This window comes from Orcinus orca, chromosome 1 (assembly GCF_937001465.1).
Source record: "Orcinus orca chromosome 1, mOrcOrc1.1, whole genome shotgun sequence".
Taxonomy (NCBI): domain Eukaryota; kingdom Metazoa; phylum Chordata; class Mammalia; order Artiodactyla; family Delphinidae; genus Orcinus; species Orcinus orca.
The window spans coordinates 189080161-189092919 of record NC_064559.1 but is presented as its reverse complement, the minus strand read 5'-3'; the positions used below and the strand labels follow the sequence as shown (position 1 = coordinate 189092919).

Below are 12759 nucleotides of genomic sequence, written 5' to 3'. Positions count from 1 at the left end.
TCCAGGAGAGGGAGTTCCTGGAGAGCGGGCATAGGGGCTGAGGGGACACTGCCATGCACCACCCAGACACCCCCATCCCTGAAAGAACTTGCCATCCCACTTCCTGATACAGGCCCTTCATGCTGAACTTCCTCCCAGACCATTCCCAAGGCACCTGCTGGAGGAGGGACACCAGGGTGGAGGCCCAAGGGGTTCCTGGGGGTACATGAGGAGGCCAGATGAGGCCAAACCGCCCTCCAGGCAGGATCAGAGTCCTGTGGCCTTGCAGAGCCTGTGGTGAGAAACTCAGACGCTGCCCCATGAGGGCTGCCCAGGGCCCAAGAGCAGCCGGGGAGAGAGCAGGCGGGGTGGCCATTGGGCCGAGGCCACGGCAGCACTTCCCGTGGCTCGTCTCTTACTTTTCGCCCAGGTGCCTCTGTGACAAAATCAAATACCTGAAGCATTTTCACTGCCAACCCCCTGGTTCTGCACTGCAGACCTTTGTCAACAGGGGTGAATCTGGCTTTTCCCTCCTGTATCCCCAACTTCTTTCTCAGAAAGTGAGAAACCTGGTGCTCATTAACCCCCCATTTGAAATCAATCTTCCAGTGCAGCCTTAGCTGCCCGACTTCACACTCCCCCCTGGTGTGAGCCCCCACCTCACTCCACTGCTTCCCAGTGTGGACACTCCCTACTCGCTGGGGTAATTTATTCCACGCCTGTGGTAAGCACTTAATAATTGTTCGTTGGGTGAATGAATGAATGAACGAATGAATGAATGTTTGTTATCTCCAACCCCTAGCATAGTGCCCATGGCAGTTTATAATACTTATATTATTAATAAATCAACAAATAGATATGAGAAGAACAGTAGAACCCAGGAACTCATAAGTTAGCACAAATCAGGCATGAAGTTTATCCTTCATGCATCTGCAAACAATGTTCTGCTGAACCATTTGAAAGTGTCGGCAAGATTAGGAATGGCATGTCTGTCCTATTAATATTCATAAATTCATTGCCCAGAATTGACTTCAGTGATGATATAAGACCAGGAGGCAAAGACTGGTGTGGGGTCCTAGCAGTATGAGAGGAAGGTCAAGGTCAGAAGTGGGCCTCTTGGCTCTGCTGCTCAGGAGGTGCTCTCACACTGCAGGTGGACATAGTCATAACAATAAGAGGGTAATGATAAATGATGGAGATTTGTGTGTGTGTGTGTGGACACAGCCACCCTAGGAGTTGAGTGCGATGGTCATCTCTATTTCTCAGAGGAGGAAACTGGGTTTGGGGGGTCTGGGGGACGAGAGTGAAGGCCACGCAGAGCAGCCCTCGGACCAGCACGAGGGGCAGAGAGGAACAGCGGCCGAGACACTGAAACTGTAGACCAAGGAGCCACGGACAGAAGTGTGGGTGAAACAGAAAATGGAGATACTTTCCTTGAGCTGAAGAAGCAACTGGCCTCCAAATCCCCCCATCACTATACAAAATATAAGGATTTCAGCTCTGGGATGCCTCACAGAAATCAGTGTCCTCTGTATTGATGTTTCCTTGAGAGGCGAACTCCCCACAGGAATGCTCTTTAGTGTGCTTGCCTAGGGAGGAGCTCTTGAATATTTAAGAACTCCCTCATTCCAAACAGAAGCCTCCGTGCCTCTCTGAGAAATACGACAGTGATGGTGTCTAGGACCCTGAGAAGTGGCATGCCTCCCTCTACCCAGCTTCAGGACGGAGCTCACCAGTGGAAAGTCTGAAGAAAGAGTTGGATACAGATCGGCCTTCCCTGGTGTGCAGGATCGTAGATCCTCAAGAGCATGTGAAAGAAAATGACTTAGATGTTGTTCTCAGCCCACAGAGACGAAGCTTTAGAGGGCGCTGCCACGTGACCGCTGCTGTTAGCTCCTGGCACTCAGGAAGCCCATTGGATAAAGACAGTGATGTGCTCCGTCTGCTTGGCGGATGAAGGATTAGCAGTGGGAAGATAATCTCCCCTCGGACCTTTGAGAAGGATTGCTGTCTTAGCCATAAGGACCTGCAAGACTTGAGAGACAGAGACTGAGAGAGGGACTACAAAGACAAGCGTTTCAGGAGGGAGTTTGTGGATAGTAAGCGTGTCTTTGAGCGTAGAAGAGATGATTCCTACACAGAAGAAGAACCAGAATGGTTCTCAGCTGGACCCACAAGTCAGTCTGAAACCACTGAGCTGACTGGCTTTGATGATAAGATACTGGAAGAAGTTCATAAGGGGAGAAAAAGAACAAGGCAACGGACAGCCTCTGTGAAGGAAGGCGTAGTCGAGGGCAATGGAGGAGTGGCCAAAGAGGATAAGGTGGAAGTCGTCCTCTAACAGGAGCCTGCTGCTGATCAGGAAGCACCAAGGGATGTCGTCTTGCCCAAGCAGTCCCCAGGAGAATTTGACTTTAATGAGTCCTTCTTTAACCTTGATAAGGTGCCATGCTTGGCTTCGATGATAAAAGATGTTTTGGGAGAAGGGTCAGTCTCTGCCGGTTGGTTCCCTAACCCGAGCCGATCAGGAAGCCGATCCAGCAGTCTTGGGTCAACAATGCATGAAGAGCTGGAGAGATGTGCAGGTCTGGAACAGGCCATCCTCTCTCCCGGACAGAACACGGGGAATTATTTTGCTCCTATACCATTAGAAGACCATGCTGAAAATAAAGTAGATATTCTAGAAATGCTACAGAAAACCAAAATGGATTTAAAACCCCTCCTTTCCAGCCTTTCTGCAAATAAAGAAAAGCTTATAGAGAGTTCACATTCAGGGGTTGTGCTTTCAGTGGAAGAGGTAGAAGCAGGGCTCGAGGGCTTGGAGGTGGACCAGCAGGTGAAGAATTCAATTCCCTTTATGGCAGAGCATTTAGAGGAGACCCTGAGCATTGTGAGCAGCAATTCACAGCTCAGAAAAGATGGAGATATGACTGCGTTCAACATGCTAGTGAGCACCATGAAGGCAAGTGGGACTCTGCCTTCTCAGCCCAAAGTCAGCCGAACCCTTGAAAGCCCCTGCTGAGATTCCAGGCCAACCTGTCCCTAAGAACATCTTGCAGGAACTTCTGGGTCCACCTGTTCAGAGACCTGCTTCTTCCAATCTTCTGAGTGGCCTTATGGGGAGCTTGGAGCCTAAGACATCTTTACTGGGCCAAAGAATACCCTCTCCTCCCTTGTCACAGGTGTTTCAGTCAAGAGCAGGCTCAGCAGACTACCTTGGTCCCAGAATACCGTCACCAATTTGTTTCACACCAGGACCACAGCAGCTTCTCGGAGATCCATTCCAAGGCATGTGCAAGCCCATGAGCCCCGTCACAGCCCAGATGAGCCAGCTAGAATTGCAGCATGCAGCTTTGGAGGGGCTGGCCTGCCACGTGACCTTGCAGTGCAGGCAACAAACTTCTACCAGCCTGGTTTTGGTAAACCGCAGGTGGACAGAACCAGAGATGGATTCAGAAGCAGGCAACCATGAGTGACCAAGTCTCCAGCACCTGTGCACCCAGGGAATTCCTCTTCCCCTGCCCCAGCCGCCTCCATCACAAGCATGCTTTCTCCTTCCTTCACTCCTACCTCAGTGATTCATAAGATATATGAGAGCAAAGAGAAAAGCAAGGAGGAGCCAGCGTCTGGAAATCAGCTCTTGGTGACAGTAAAGAGGACACTCAGAAGCCCAGTGAAGAGAACCTCCTGTCATCCAGGTCTGTGCCCACCACTGATTGAGACTCTTCTCCCACTATAAATCCCAAACTGTCAACCCTACAGTGGTTTTCATCTTCCACCCCGCTATCCCAAACCAAACGTTACACCAAAGAACAAAATTATCGACCTAAAGCAACTGGGAGAAAAACACCCACCTTGGCGTCCCCAGTTCCAGGAACACCTTTTCTCCACCCTGACCACAAAGTCCCCCTTGTACCCCATGTCCACATTGTTCAACCTGCTCTCCAGCTTCACCCAGGGTTGGTCCAAATGATGCTGGCCCAGGGAGTACATCCACAACATCTTCCAAGTTTTCTCCAACCTGGTGTGCTTCCTCCTGGGGTGGACCTGAATCATTTACAGGGAATATCTGGCCCAATCTTGGGTCAACCTTTTTACCCTTTACCTGCCACTAGTCACCCTCTCCTAAACCCTCATTCTGGGACACCTCTGCATCTGGCATTGATGCAACAGCAGCGACATGCTCAGTTCTTCATCCTCCAGGCTCTGGTTCCCAGGTAGCTGCTGTCAGCATTCAAACGACTCCTCAGAATGTGCCCAGATGGTTAAGCATGCCCCATGTGCACTCCCAGCTACAGCGCTGCCCCAGTCATAGGAGCAGCTCCCCCCATGGGCCTTGCCAAATGGTGTGGCTCAGATGTGCAAGAGCAGCCCCTGCCCTCCATGCCCGCCAAAGTCAACAATGTAGATGAATTGGAGTACCGACAGTGAACAGGGCAGCAGGCTTGCCTAAGCAGCTTCTCATGGCACCTTGGTTAGGACTCTGTTTCCTCATCTCATGTTGGTTTATGGGCTTTTACTTTGTAGCACTCTGTGCGAAGCTGTTTAATGGCACCCAGGCACCAGGTGTGGTCTACATTATGATGGAAGGAACTTAACCAATCCAGCAGAGCCTACATGGTCTGAATACAGGATGCAGTGTTGTCAGTCCCGGAAACAGTCTTTTTTTTTTTTTTTTTGTAAGATATGTGAATGAAGTGTTGATGTCTTCACCAAGAGGTGGCACCTTAAGAATTCTGAGGAAATAAATGTATAGACCCTTATGTACAGACCTGTGTATAAACAACTTTTGTACATACATATAGGATAGCTTTTTTGAACTTATACAGCTGTATGTAAAAGTAGCTGATATTAGTTAAGCCTATGTCAACAGTTTGGATTTTTTTTTTGCCCTTGTACATCTGGAACTTTTTCTTTTGGTTGATTAAAGTTGCATATGCTAAGTGTGAAAAAAAAAGAAAAAGAAAACTGGGTTTTGTAAACAGGGCGGATTCTAGTTTGCCCCTTCTTCATGTTGGTCAATCTTTTCTCAGATGTTGAAACTCTGGCTCCCATTATGCTTGGTATTTATTCCTATGATCAGAGAGATGGAATCGTTGGTCTACGGTCACTCAGATTCATGGTGAACAGTACGGCATGTGCATCTAGAATGTTGGTTTCATAAGTTCACTTTCAGGAAATGCTCCTGCAGGAATGATCATGGGCCTCAGGATACCATGTGTTTAAACTGAATGGAGGGGCTTCCCTGGTGGCACAGTGGTTAGAAATCTGCCTGCCAATGCAGGGGACATGGGTTTGAGCCCTAGTCTGGGAGGATGCTGCGGAGCAACTAAGCCCATGCACTGCAACTGTTGAGCCTGTGCTCTGGAGCCCACAAGCCACAACTACTGAGCCTGCACGCCACAACTGCTGAAGTCCACATGCCTGATGCCCATGCTCTGCAATGGGAGGGCCCACTGTAGTGAGAAGCTCACGCTCACCGCAACTAGAGGGAGCCGGCATGCAGCACGAAGACCAAACACAGCTAAAAATAAAATAAATTTTAAAATATAAAAACAATTAAAAATAAAATGAATGGCATGTGTCCTGAGGACAGTCCTCATACATGACAATGAGATCGTAGGCACAGCTTGCTGAATCAGCGGGCTCAAGGCCCCCATCATTCCCCCACTCTCTGGGTAGGGATGAAGACACTGCTCCAGGACCCCAGTCACAAGATCCATAGCTCTGTGCCTCAGGGTGATGGGGACACCGCATCAGACAGGAAGCTGATAAGGCAGCCTCAGCCTTGCTCTGGCTGAGCAGCCCAGGGCAGGTACCAAGCACCTTGCTCAGCTCCTGCAGCCATGGCTCAGCATCATGGCCTGTAACTGCCTCTTCCTGCTTATTGAAGATTGAGACCCCACAGGGAGTACAGGGGAAGGAGAATAGTGCATTATTTAGGCTGAAGGTAGCTGTTTTGCAGGCAGGCCTAGGATGACATGGGAACCAGAAGGCAGAAAAGGCTTAAAAGGCAGTCAAGGCTGCCTGGTAAGGCGAGATGAGATGAAGTGAATTGAGGTGAGGTTAGGATAAGTGATGTGAGTGTGGGAGGTGAGGTGAGGAGATGAGATGAGATGAGGTGAGGGAGGTGAGGTGAGGGAGCCAAGGAGGTGAGGTGAGGGAGGTGAGGAGAGGGAGGTAAGGGAGGGAGCGAGGTGAGGTGAGGGACGTGAGGGAGGGAGGGAGGTGAGGTGAGGGAGGTGAGGGAGGGAGGGAGAGAGGTGAGGTAAGGGAGGGAGGTGACGTGAGAGAGGGAGGGAGGTGAGGTGAGGGAGGGAGGGGGTGAGGTGAGGGAGGTGAGGAGAGGGAGGTGAGGGAGGGGAGGGAGGGAGGGAGGTGAAGTGAGGGAGGTGAGGGAAGTGAGGGAGGGAGGTTAGGTGAGGGCGGTGAGGTGAGTGAGGTGAGGAAGGTGAGGTGAGGGAGATGATGGAGGTGAGTTGACGTAGGTGAGGTGAGTTGAGGTAGGTGAAGTGCTGTGTGGGAGGTGAGGGATGTGAGGTGGCGTGAAGTGGATCCTTCTGGGAGCCTCAATCCTTTGGTGATGGGTGCCATCTGGTTTGAGGTCACTCCTGCATGGTTCCCATCAGTTTGGTGATGTGGGCCCTCTGGTAGGTGGTGTATACTCCTGGGTGCCTCGTCCTCTTGGTGATGTGGGCCCTCTGGTGTCATGTCAAAACTGCTATGTTCCTCAATATTTTATGATGTGGGTCCTGTGGTGTGAGGTCACAACTGCTGGGTTCCTCAAATTTTTTTGATGTGAGACCTCTAGTTTGAGGTGGATCCTGCTGGTTACCTCATCCTCTTGGTTATGTCGGACCTCATTTTTGAGGTCAAAATTATTGGGTTCCTGACCTTTTAATGATGTGGGCCCGCTGGTGTGAGGTCATTCCTGCCTGCTTCCCAACAACTTGGTGATTTGGGCCCGCTGGTGTGCTGGGATCCTTCTTGGTGCCTCATCCACTTGGTGATGTGGGCCCTCTTGTGTAAGGTCCCAACTGCTGGTTTCCTCACATTTTTATGATGTGGGCCCTCTGGTGTGAGGTCACTCCTGCCTTGTTCCCATTCCCTTGGTGTTGTGTGCCCTCTGGTGAGAGACTGATCCTGCTGGGTTCCTCAACTTTTTGTGATGTGGGACCTCTGGTGTTAGGTGAAACCTGCTGGGATCCTCATCCCCTTGGTGTTGAGGGACTTCTTTTGTAAAGTCACAACTGCTGGAATCCTCCCCTTTTATGATGTGGGCCGTCTGGTGTGAGGTGACTGCTGCCTGGATCCCATTCCCTTGGTGATGTGGGCCTTCCAGGGTGAGATATTTCCTACTGCTTTCCTCAAATTTATGATGTCGGCCCTCTGGTGTGAGTTAACTGATGCATGGTTCCCATCCCTTTGGTGATGTGGACCCTCTGGTATTATGTGGATTCTGCTGGGTTCCTCACCTTTTTTTGATGTGGGCCCTCTGGTTTGAGGTCGATCCTGCTGGTAGCCTCATCCTCTTGGTGATGTGGGCCCTCATTTTTGAGGTCACAACTGCTGGCTTCCATACCTTTTAAAGATGTGGGCCGTTAGTGTGTGGTCATTCCTGCCTGGTTCCCATCCCCTTGGTGATGTGGGCCCTCTGGTGTGACGTGGATGCTGTTGGGAGCCTCATCGCCTTGTTGATGTGGACCCTCTTGTGTAAGATCCCAACTGCTGGTTTCCTAACATTTTTATGATGTGGGGCCTCAGGTGTTGGGTCAGTCCTGCCTGGTTCCCATCCCCTTGGTGATGTGGACCCTCTGGTGAGAGTTTGATCCTACTGGGTTCCTCAACTTTTTGTGATGTGGGCCCTCTGTTGTGAGGACGTCCCTTTCTGGTACCCTTCCCCTTGGTAATGTGGGCCCTCTGGTGTGAAGTGGATCCTGATGTGTGCCTCATCCCCCTGGTGATGTGGGTCCTCTGGTTTGAGATCACATGTGCTGGGTTCCTCATATTTTTATGATGTGGGCCCAGTGGTGTGAGGATATTTCTGCCAGGTTCCCATCCCCTTGGTGATGTGGGCCCTCTTGCATGACGTGGATGATGATGGGTGCCTCATTCCCTTGGTTATGTGGGCCCCCTTGTGGAAGTTTCCAACTGCTGGTTTCCTCACTTTTTTTTTTTTTTTTTTTTTTTTGTTGTACGCAAGCATGTGAGATCTTCCCGGACCAGGGCACGAACCCATGTCCCCTGCATCGGCAGGCAGACTCTCAATCACTGTGCCACCAGGGAAGCCCTTCCTCACATTTTTATGATGTGGGCCCTCTGGTGTGAGGTCACTCATGCCTGGTTCCCATCCCCTTGGTAATGAGGGCTCTCTGGTGAGACTTTGATCCTGCTGGGTTCCTTACCTTTTTGTGATGTTGGCCTTCTGGTGTGAGGTCACTCTTTCCTGATACCCATCCCCTTGGTGATGTGGGCTCTCTGGTGTGAGGTGTATCCTGTTGGGTGCCTCATCCCCTTGGTGATGTCGTCCCTCTGGTGTGATGTCATAACTGCTGTGTTCCTCAATATTTTAATGTGGGACCTGTGGTGTGAGGTCACTCCTGCCTAGTTCCCATCCCTTTGGTGATGTGGGCCCTCTGGTCAGAGATTGATCCTGCTGGGTTCCTCAGCTTTTAGTGATGTGGGCCCTCTGGTGTTAGGTGGAATCTTCTCTGAGCCCCATCCCCTAGGTGATGAGGTGTAAGGTGTAAGGTCTCTGGTGTAAGGTCACTACTGCTGGGTTCCTCACTTTATATGATGTGGGTCCACTGTTGTAAGGACACTCCTGCCAGGTTCCCATCCCCTTGGTGGTGTGGGCCCTATGTTGGGCGGTGTATACTTCTTGGTACCTCATCCCTTTGGTGATGTGTGCTCTCTGGTGTTAGATGGATCCTGCTGGGTTCCTCACCTTTCTTTGATGTGGGCCCTCTGGTTTGAGGTGGATCCTGCTGGTTGCCTCATCCTCTTGGTGATGTTGGCCCTCATTTTTGAGGTCACAACCGCTGGGTTCCTTACATTTTTTTGATGTGCGCCCGCTGGTGTGAGGTCATTCCTGCCTGCTTCCCATCCCCTTCGTGATTTGGGACCGCTGGTGTGCATGGATCCTTCTGGGTGCCTCCTACCCTTGGTGATGTGGGTCCTCAGGTTTGAGGTCACCTCTGCTGGGTTCCTCACATTTTTATGAAGTTGGCCCTCTGGTGTGAGGTCACCCCTGCCTGGTACACATCCCCTTGGTCATGAGGGCCCTCTGGTGAGAGGTGGATCCTGATGGTGCCGCATCCCCTTGGTGAAGTGGGCCCTCTGGTGTAAGGTCTCAACTGCTGGTTTCCTCACTTTTTATGATGTGGGCTCAACGGTGTGAGGACACTCCTGCCAGGTTCCCATCCCCTTAGTGATGTGGGCCCTCTAGTAAGAGATTGATCCTGCTGGGTTCCTCAAATTTTTGTGATGTGGGCCCTCTGGTTTTAGGTGGAACCTGCTGGGAACCTCATTCCCTTGGTGATGAGGGCCCTCTGGTGTAAGGTCACAACTGCTGGGATCCTCAACTTTTATGAGGTGGACCGTCAAGTGTGTGGTGACTGCTGCCTGGATCCACTTCCCTTGGTGATGTGGGCCTTCCAGTGTGTGAGGTGTTTCCTACTGCTTTCCTCAAATTTATGATGTGGCCCCTCTGGTTTGAGGTAACTGATACCTGGTTCCCATCACCTTGGTGATGTGAATCCTCTGCTGTTAGACAGATCCTCCTGGGTTCCTCACCTTTTATTGATGTGGGCCTTCTGGTGTGAAGTGGATTCTTCTGGGTGCCTCATCCCCTTCCTCATGGGGCGCTCTGATGTGCGGTCCCATCTGACTGGGTTCCTCACCATTTAATGATATGGGCCCTCTGGTGTGAGGTTACTCCTGCCAGGTTCCCATCCCCTTCGTGATGTGGAACCTCTGGTGTAAGGTCAGCACTGCTGGGTTGCTCACCTTATTATGATGTGGGCCATCGGGTGTTAGCTTACTTCTGCCTGGTTCCCATCCCCTTGTTGATGTGGGCCCTCTGGTGTGAAGTGGATCCTGCTGGGAGCCTCATTCCTTTGGTGACGTGCGCCCTCTGGTAGGAGGTCACTCCTGCATGGTTCCCATCAGTTTGGTGATGTCAGCCCTCTGGTGGGAGCTGTATCCTGCTGGGTGCCTCATCCCCTTGGTGATGTGGGCCCTCTGGTGTGATGTCACAACTGCTGTGTTCCTCAATATTTTATGACGTGGGTGCTGTTGTGTGAGGTAACTGATGCCTAGTTCCCATCCCCTTGGTGATGAGGGACCTGTGGTGTAACGGCACAACTGCTAGGTTCCTCACCTTTTCTTGATGTGGGCCCTCTGGTTTTAGGTGGAACCTGCTGGGAGCCTCATTCCTTTGGTGATGAGGGACCTCTGGTGTAAGGTCACAACTGCTGGGATCCTCGACTTTTAAGATGTGGGCCGTCAGGTGTGTGGTGACTGCTGCCTGGATCCACTTCTCTTGGTGATGTGGGCCTTCCAGTGTGTGAGGTGTTTCCTACTGTTTTCTTCAAATTTATGATGTGGCCCCTCTGGTTTGAGGTAACTGATACCTGGTTCCCATCCCCTTGGTGATGTGGGCCCTCTGCTGTTAGACAGAACCTGCTCGGTTCCTCACCTTTTATTTTTATTATACCTCCCCTTCCTCATGGGGTGCTCTGATGTGTGGTCTCATCTGACTAGGTTCCTCACCATTTAATGATATGGGCCCTCTGGTGTGAGGTTACTCCTGCCAGGTTCCCATCCCCTTCATGATGTGGAACCCCTGGTGTAAGGTCAGCACTCCTGGGTTACTCACCTTATTATGATATGGACCATCGGGTGTTAGCTCACTCCTGCCTGGTTCCCATCCCCTTGTTGATGTGGGCCCTCTGGTGTGAAGTGGATCCTCATTCTTGAGGTCACAATTGCTTCCCAACCCCTTGGTGATTTTGGCCCGCTGGTGTGCGTGGATCCTTCTGGGGGCCTCATTCCCTAGGTGATGTGGGCACTCTGGTTTGAGGTCACATCTGCTTGGTTCCTCACAGTTTTATGAAATGGGCCCTCTGGTGTGAGGTCACTCCTGCCAGGTTCCCATCCCCTTGGTGATGTGGGACCTCTGGTGTGAGGTGGGACTGGCTGGGTGATACATCACCTTGGTGATGTGGGCCCTCTTGTGTGAGTTCACTCCTGCCTGGTTCCCATACCCTTGGTGATGTGGGCCCTCTGGTGTGACGTAGTTCCTGCTGAGTGCCTCAACCCCTTGATGATGGGGCTCTCTGTTGTGAGGTCCCAACTGCTGTATTCCTCTCTTTTTTATTATATGGGCCCTCTGTTGTGAGGTTACTCCTGCCTGGTTCCCATCCACTTGGTGATGTGGGACCTGTGTTGTGAGGTCCCAACTGCTGTGTTCCTCACCTTATTATGATGTGGGCCATCGGGTGTGAGGTCCCTCCTGCCTGGTTCCCATCCCCATGGTGATGTGGGCCCCCTGGTGAGAGTTTGATCCTACTGGGTTCCTCACATTTTTGTGATGTTGGCCCTCTGGTGTGAGGTCACTCCTGCCTGGTACTCATTCCCTTGGTGATGTAGGCGCTCTGCTGTGCATGGATCCTTCTGGGTGCCTCATCCCCTTGTTGTTGTGGGCTCTCTAGTTTGAGGTCACATGTGCTGAGTTACTCATCTTTTTATGATGTGGGCCCTCTGGTGTGACCTCACTCCTGCCTGGTACCCATCCCTATGGTGATGTGGGCCCTGTTGTGTGAGGTGGACCCTGATGGGTGCCTCACCCCCTTGGTGATGTGGGCCATCTTGTGTAAGGTCCCAACTGTTGGTTTCCTCACATTTTTATGATGTGGGCCCTCTGGCGTGAGGTCACTCCTGCCTGGTTCTCATACCCTTGGTGATGTGGGGCCTCAGGTGTGAGGTTGTTCCTGCTGTGTGCCCCAGCCACTTGGTAATGGGGCTCTCTGGTGTGAGGTTCCAACTGCTGGATTCCTCACCATTTTATTATATGGGCCCTCTGTTGTGAGGTTACTCCTGCCTGGTTCCCATCCCCTTGGTGATGTGGGACCTGTGTTTTGAGGTCCCAACTGCTGGGTTCCTCACCTTATTATGATGTGGTCCTTTGTGTGTAAGGTCACTCCTGCCTGATTCCCATCCCCTTGTTGATGTGGAATCTCTGGTGTGAAATGAATCCTGCTGGGAGCCTCATTCCTTTGGTGATGTGCGGCATCTGGTGTGAGGTCACTCCTGCATGGTTCCCATCAGTTTGGTGATGTGGGCCCTCTGGTGGGTGGTGTATACTGCTGGTTGCCTCATCCCCTTGGTGATGTGGACCCTCTTGTGTGATGTCAACACTGCTGTGTTCCTCAATATTTTATGATGTGGATCCTGTGGTGTGAGGTCACTCCTGCCTAGTTCCCATCCCCTTGGGGATGTGGTACCTGTGGTGTAAGGTCACAACTGCTGGGCTCCTCACCTTTTTGTGATGTGGGCCCTCTGTTGTGAAGACGTTCCTTCCTGGTTCCCATCTCCTTGCTGATGTGGGCCCTCTGGTGTGAGGTGGATCGTGATGGGTCCCTCATCCCCTTGCTTATGTGGGTCCTCTGATTTGAGGTCACATGTGCTGGGTTCCTCATATTTTTATGATGTGGGCCCTCTGGTGTGAGGACATTTTGCCAGGTTCCCATCCCCCTAGTGATGTAGTTCCTCTTGTGT

At 51.6% G+C, this 12759-nt stretch overlaps 2 pseudogenes; both read left to right on the top strand.

Annotated features, from left to right (window-relative positions):
* The first annotated feature begins 205 nt into the window (after positions 1 to 205).
* Positions 206 to 3001, top strand: LOC101282454 (eukaryotic translation initiation factor 4E transporter-like; annotated as a pseudogene).
* Positions 3002 to 3523: 522 nt separating this feature from the next.
* LOC125965219 (eukaryotic translation initiation factor 4E transporter-like) lies at positions 3524 to 4410 on the top strand (annotated as a pseudogene).
* The last annotated feature ends 8349 nt before the right edge of the window (positions 4411 to 12759 follow it).